Source organism: Galeopterus variegatus, unplaced genomic scaffold (assembly GCF_000696425.1).
Source record: "Galeopterus variegatus unplaced genomic scaffold, G_variegatus-3.0.2 Scaffold3151, whole genome shotgun sequence".
Taxonomy (NCBI): Eukaryota; Metazoa; Chordata; class Mammalia; order Dermoptera; family Cynocephalidae; genus Galeopterus; species Galeopterus variegatus.
Window position 1 is genome coordinate 211,497 of NW_007729262.1, and position 6,466 is coordinate 217,962.

At 42.1% G+C, this 6,466-nt stretch overlaps 1 long non-coding RNA gene across 1 annotated transcript; it reads left to right on the plus strand.

Moving 5' to 3' along the window:
* The first annotated feature begins 654 nt into the window (after positions 1-654).
* On the plus strand, positions 655-5,943 carry LOC103599917. The gene is made up of 2 exons (XR_551340.1): positions 655-1,218; positions 5,577-5,943. It is a non-coding gene; the product is annotated as an uncharacterized LOC103599917 (long non-coding RNA).
* Positions 5,944-6,466: the final 523 nt, after the last annotated feature.

The following is a 6,466-nucleotide window of genomic DNA, read 5'->3' on the forward strand; positions in this document are numbered from 1 at the left end:
GAAAAGTAAGAATGTATTGCATGAAAATATCACTTGTTCTCAAATTACTTTATAGGTATAGCTTGACTGTCTGTAGGCCTCACTGCCTGTGGGTATGGAAGAGTTCACATTTGTATTAATACCTAGAGTTTGCTAGTTTGTTAGTTTCTATTGGCATCTTCTTTTTCCCAGATCATTACTCAAGAATAAACCAACTCACATTGCTCTGCTGTGATCTCTTTTTTTAGTGCTGCATCAGTTAGAAATGCTTTCAGTTACAAGTAATAAAACAACCCACCAACAGTGGTTTAAATAATAAAGGCATTTAATTGTCTTCCATTATTAGTCCAGAGGTAGGCAGTTTCAGGTGTGATCATCAAAGACTTAGGTTCCTTCTGTTTCCACTCTACTAACCTGGGAAAATTGCTTTCTGTCCTTAGGCTATTGCCTTGTGGTTGCAGATTGGAAGAGCCAGAGCTCCAAGCACAGTATCTGAACATAAACATGTCCAAGTCAGGAAAACGAGGCAGGAACAAAGGACTTTCTTCTCACAGGCTGGCTTGTGGTTGCAGATTGGAAGAGCCAGAGCTCCAAGCACAGTATCTGCACATAAACATGTCCAAGTCAGGAAAACGAGGCAGGAACAAAGGACTTTCTTCTCACAGGCTGTGTCTTTTTATCAGGCAAGATAAATTTTTTTTTCTAGAACCCTCCTACCCACTGCAGACTTCCCCTTACATCTCATCAGCCAAAGCTGTTGCCCACCTCTAGAGCAGTCACTGGCCAAAGGGAACTGCTACTGCCAAGAAGGCCTTTGACGAAACATGATCATCCACGCATGCTGGGAACATGGCTGCCCGGGCAAAACTGTGGTTCCATTGGCTATGAAGAAGGGGACATGGCTGTTGGGTAGGCAACCAATAGCTTTTTTCCTAAGATGCAATACCTACAGGCATTTGAGAGAGGCCCCTCACAAGACCACTGCTCTGTTGGCTGCGCCAGAGTTTTTGATCTGCAAGGCAGACACTCTCCCTAGTGGTTGCTCCAAGTCCTCAGAGTTTCGAAGCTGCTTGGCTGCTTGCAGCGAAGAAGGGCAGAGAGAGGCCTGCTCAGCAAAGTGCACTGTGTTTCCTGGATCTCACAGCAACACTCCTTGTGACCAGTCTTGCAAGGGTGCTCACAGAAACCGCTCCTGCCTCTGGCCCCTCTTCCATGGAGACTTTGTGGCAGACCCTGCAGGTGGGCTCACTCAACATCCACTCTCCTCTCCCTTCTCCCACCTCCATCTAGAGGCTGGAAGTTAGACATCATCTTGCAGCCTTCTTTGCAGGGAAGGGTAGTCATGTATGTGACAATTTTGGGCAATGCTAGGTAAGCAGAAATTTGCCAGGGGTTTCTGGAAAAATTTTTTGCTTTCCTGACAAGGACCTCAGTGTCAATTTGGAACACCTTGCCTCTTAAGTTCAACATGATCCCAGTCAAGTTATTAATGGGATTTTTAGGGGAGATGATAGCAAAATTATTCTAAAGTTTATCTGGATCAATAGACAAATGAGAATAGTTAGAATATAAGCTTTATTAGGGCAGGGATTATATAAAAGTAATTTCCTGTTTGTTTCTTCCAATGTTTTTATGCCTTAAAAAGACCTCCTCATTCTGAAGTTCATTATATATTTATCTTATTTTTTTCTGGTTTCATTTTTTTGTATTTAAAAAATCAAATTATCAAAAATCACCATAAGCAAACTTAAGAGACAAGCAACACACTGAGAAAAGTCTCCCTGTTTCAGTGTGGTGACAGAGGAGCATGATAACAGGGGTGGGCAGACTGCCAGTGCTGCTGGAGCATGGGGTCTCCTTTATAGCACAGGCTGGTGATATACTTTTATCCCCACACATTAGCATTATTATTATTCCCATTTTGTCAGTGAGGACATTAAGAAGTAAGGTAATTTGCCCAAGATTAAGTGGGATGAACTGGAATCCAAATCCAGGTGGCTTTGATGACAAAAAGCCAAAGTCTGTACTCTTTCTACTGTACCCCAGTGCCAAACAAATCCTGAGAAAGGTTAACTTTCCAATTGAATTAGGAATAATCAGAGGAGTGGGACAGATGAGGGTAATTTGAGACATGCTGTAGAGGGCAGGAGGGGTATGTACAATGTAGAGGTCAAATAGGGTCTAGGATCCTTGGGAATGGGCAGGTAGGAACAATGCACCTCCAATTCATGTTGCCTGTGACCTGGACTGAATTCCTGGTCACACACAGCCAAGGGAGTGTGTGGTGGAAAGTGTGCAGAACTTTTATATCCAATAGATCTTCCTTGATTCCCTTTCATCGCTCACTAACCACATGCCAAAATAAGAGTAAAACAAAATCCTTAAGTAATCCAACCATAGCCTCCACCAGATTACAATTTTCTTTCCTCCAAAGGTGCGAAGGTTGGGACTCTTCCTCCAGGTGTTCCAATTCCTGCCAGACTGCACACCCGGACACCACTGCTACAGTCCTAGAGCTACGTTTAAAGATGTAGATAAAGCAGTATAGATATTATGAGCAACAACCACCCAATAAGCACAATTTTATTTTGGTTGCAATTATCCACCCAAACTTCATGAATTAAATACTCCGTGCTATTTTTTCTTGGTTTGACATAGCATAAAGATGTTACAGTTGCACCCACAGCCATCCAGAGAATGGAATTTTTTATAAGCGCATTATATTTAAAGAGGAGTGGCCATTGTGTATCGATAAAGATAAACATAATTAAATAAAAATGATTACGCCCACCGTGGATAATTTCTACTAGTACTATTCATACAGCTGAACAATGAAATTCGTGATGCAATAGTTCCATTTCAAACTAATGTTGCTCAATTTATGGCCAGCTTTCCAAAATCTTAACTTCAATCACTGTCTTACTGAACACAATTATAGCCATAAATAATTCAAATTGATTAAACTTGAAGATGAAAAATTCAACTGATGAAAGATTACAAGGCCCAATAAAACTTGGCAAATTTCTAAGTACAGAACAGATAGCACAGGGAAATAGGCTTACATTGTTTGCAAAGACATTATTAATACGAGTAATATAATAATAAAACACCTGCTTATCAAACTGATCAATAGACAGAACTAAAGATTATCACAATCATGTTTTTCATAAGTAAAAATGACTTATGAGAATTTATATTATTTATCTTCTTTAATAATGAACAAGAACACTTGATTAAAAATGGCCATATTCTTTTCCTAGTTTTGTTTATTTGCTTATCAGTTTACAGTTGCTCTGAGCTACTGCTTTGATGTCTGTAAAAGCTATAATTTTGCTGCAAACCTTGAAATTAATTTGGAAGGAATTTGATGTCCAATTTTTTGGGAAACAATTAAAGAAACAAGAAGGTAAAACTAATCACAATGCATTGGTATGAACATATTTAAAGAGTGTGTGGGTGGAAAAACATATTCTTGCTTCAGATGGTTCTTTAAATATTTATAATACCATACTTACACACATATCAAGGCAGTTCCTGGTACAAAGTAAGTGATTAGAAAATGTTGAATAAATAACACACTTCTCCAAACACAGATAAGTGCACATCACCATGTCATAGAAACACTCTAAAAATGATGGAATTTTAAACATTAAAAAAGTCTACTCAAACGACATGTGGCATATTTGCTGGAGGGAGGTAGGGCCCAAAGTCCCTCAGACAAATGTCACCTCACATCTGTTTTGTTTGTTGCACAGCATGGCAATTTTAGCTACCTTTTCCAGATCCGCTTCAATTTCTGCACCTGTGAACTTAAACTCAAATATTATTAGAAAGGTTCCATCCTTCCCCTAGGGAAGCCACGTTTTTTACTTCTTATTTTAGAAAGAATCCTTGTTGGATTAGATGCACTTGTACAATTTTATCTGGCTTTTCAGGACTTCTTATAAAAAATTCTTTCCTTGTGGGTCCCCAGACCTGAAGGAACACTATATACCAAATTCTACTTTCATTATCCAGTTTATTTTACTGTTTCTAAGTGGGTCACAACATTTTGGTGTCCTACATTCATTTTAAGTCTCTCCCAAATCCATATAATTTTGTTTCTTGCTTCATTCCAAATGTTTAGTGAATGTCCAATCAATCCAATTGCAGGCTATGCTATTAGAGTTAAAAAGGACTTCCTTTACTAGCCATATTGGCCTAACAGTGCTCTTATTGGAGGACACACAAGGCATCACTCCTGCAGGGAGTGTCCTCAGGGACCACCAGGACCCCTGAACAAAACAGGCTCCATGGTGGCTGGGGTAGGGATGGGGTACGATGAGCAGAGCCTAGATCCCTGAGGATTCAGCCATGCACAGCTTACACCAATTGGTTGAGTAGAATTTACTCAAGACTTTTACTTGTGTATGTTTGTGGCAGATGGTCACAGGTGATGTCATGTTACAGAGTATTTGGATTCTGCCTCTCAGCTTCTCTCCATCCCTCTTTCTTTTTCTCTGCTCTTGAGGGGCCTTGGGAACACCCAAATAAGCACCAGACAATGCAAGTGCAATTCTGCTCTCGCCTGCATGCACTGGGTGCTGGGATGGTCTCCCCAGTGCATCCATTTCTCCATTCCTCCTTCCCAGCAGACCACTTTTATGTGAGCATCCATCTCTCCTCCATCTCTCCCCCATAGCCAATGCTTCAGGGGAAGCTGGCCCCCCTCAATTCCAGGGCTGGGCCTGATTGGTCCAATGAGATGCTCATCCCCTTTGTCAAGGATTGGGTAATGAATGGGCATGTGATCTAATCTGAGCTAATGAGGTGTGAGGACAGGTTCACTTCTGGGGAGGGACTTTAATTTCTCAGAGAGCTCCTGGCAGCAGCTGACTTTCTCCTTCTACAGCTGTTGCTGCACACAGTTGTGAGGCCAGACCAGCTGCAGGCATCTTGCCTCCAGCCTGAGGAGGAAGCCAAAGCGCCCAGGAAGGCGATGCTGGAGGGCGGAGGAGCGAACGCGTCCTGGCCAATAGAACTAAGAATAACTGGACAGCCCCCAAATGTACGCTTCAAACACCCCTACCTTTTAATCCACAATCTGGGAAGGCAATCTTTGTCCACTCACTGTCTCCCTTCCCTTCATGAAGAGGGACTTTTAAAAAATTGTGATAAAATATACACAACATAGAATTTACCATTTTAACCACTTTAAGTGTACAATTCAGTAGCAAATGGTTTTGCAAACATCACCACTATCCGTTTCCAGAACTTTGTTATCATTCCAAACTGTTACCCATTAAATATGATGAGAGACTTTCAACTGGACTGGATTCCAGCTGTAGACTGGGCCTCTGCTTCCTAGAGGAAGAGGTTACGGTGTGTTCGAATGTCACACACACGGGTGTGACTTTCTGGCTTTTTCTTTCACCCGCATAGCAGGAAGGGTAAGCTGTGTCAGGACCTGCCTCCATGGGGGGAGACCTGTTACTTCTCTGAGAAAGTACTGAGAGCGGGCTGGTGGTTGGTTAGATAAAAAGTCATTCATCATTTACCTGGAATTCAAATTTAACTGGAAATCCTATATTTTTATTTGCTAATTCTGGCATCCCTAGGGGAGGAGAGTGCAGCCCATTGAGCTTGGAGACTGGAGGACTTGAAAGACCGCTGACAGCAGTGGTGGACATCAGTGCTTGGCAATGAGGACCAAGCAAGAAGCCAGGGTCCAGCTGACACCCTGTTTCTTTGAATGAAAACCTGGAACACACACACTTCACATGTGCTCCTCCTGAACTTAGGTTGTGGGTGGGGGGAGGAACACAGAGGGAGAATCCTGAACTGGTTGAATATTAACCCAAAAGGACCTGAGAGAAAAAGCCTGAAAGAGACTGAGTTACTCTGCATTGGCGAGATTATGCAGAAGTGAGAATATAAGAACTAGGCTAAATTCAGTTATAATGTAATAAAGTCACATTTTCCACATCTGAGTCTGTGAGTGAAAATTTGTGCCTGCTACAGATAAGAAACAGAACTGATGAGATTGTCTCCGTGGTCCCTTCTGTATCGACAAGACCATGACTATAGAGGTGAGACTTGAGGCCCTTGAAGGAAAAGCAAGAGGGACATGGGTTAGGTAAGGGTGAGACATTTCAAAACCCCCTACTGAGTGTCTGGTTCTGGAAACCCAGCAAATGGGCATTAGTGGGACGGCATGAGAGGAAAATGATGACCAGTGCAGTGTCAGGCGTCCCTGTGTGGTTTGGGTTTGCTACTTTGTAAACATTTACACCTGTGAACTTGCTAGACTTGATTAATTATTAGTAACAGTGAGATGCAGCTGATTTACGCTGATTAAGCTGATTTAAGAGCTGTTCTCTTAGAAGAACTATGAACAGGCTTTCATGGGAACCTCTGGTGAGCAAGGACTTTTTGTAGGGAGAGCTGCATAGGACTCTAGACCCAGGAAGGCTGAAGGCCCGAGGGAATTGTTGCAGCCTGCACCACG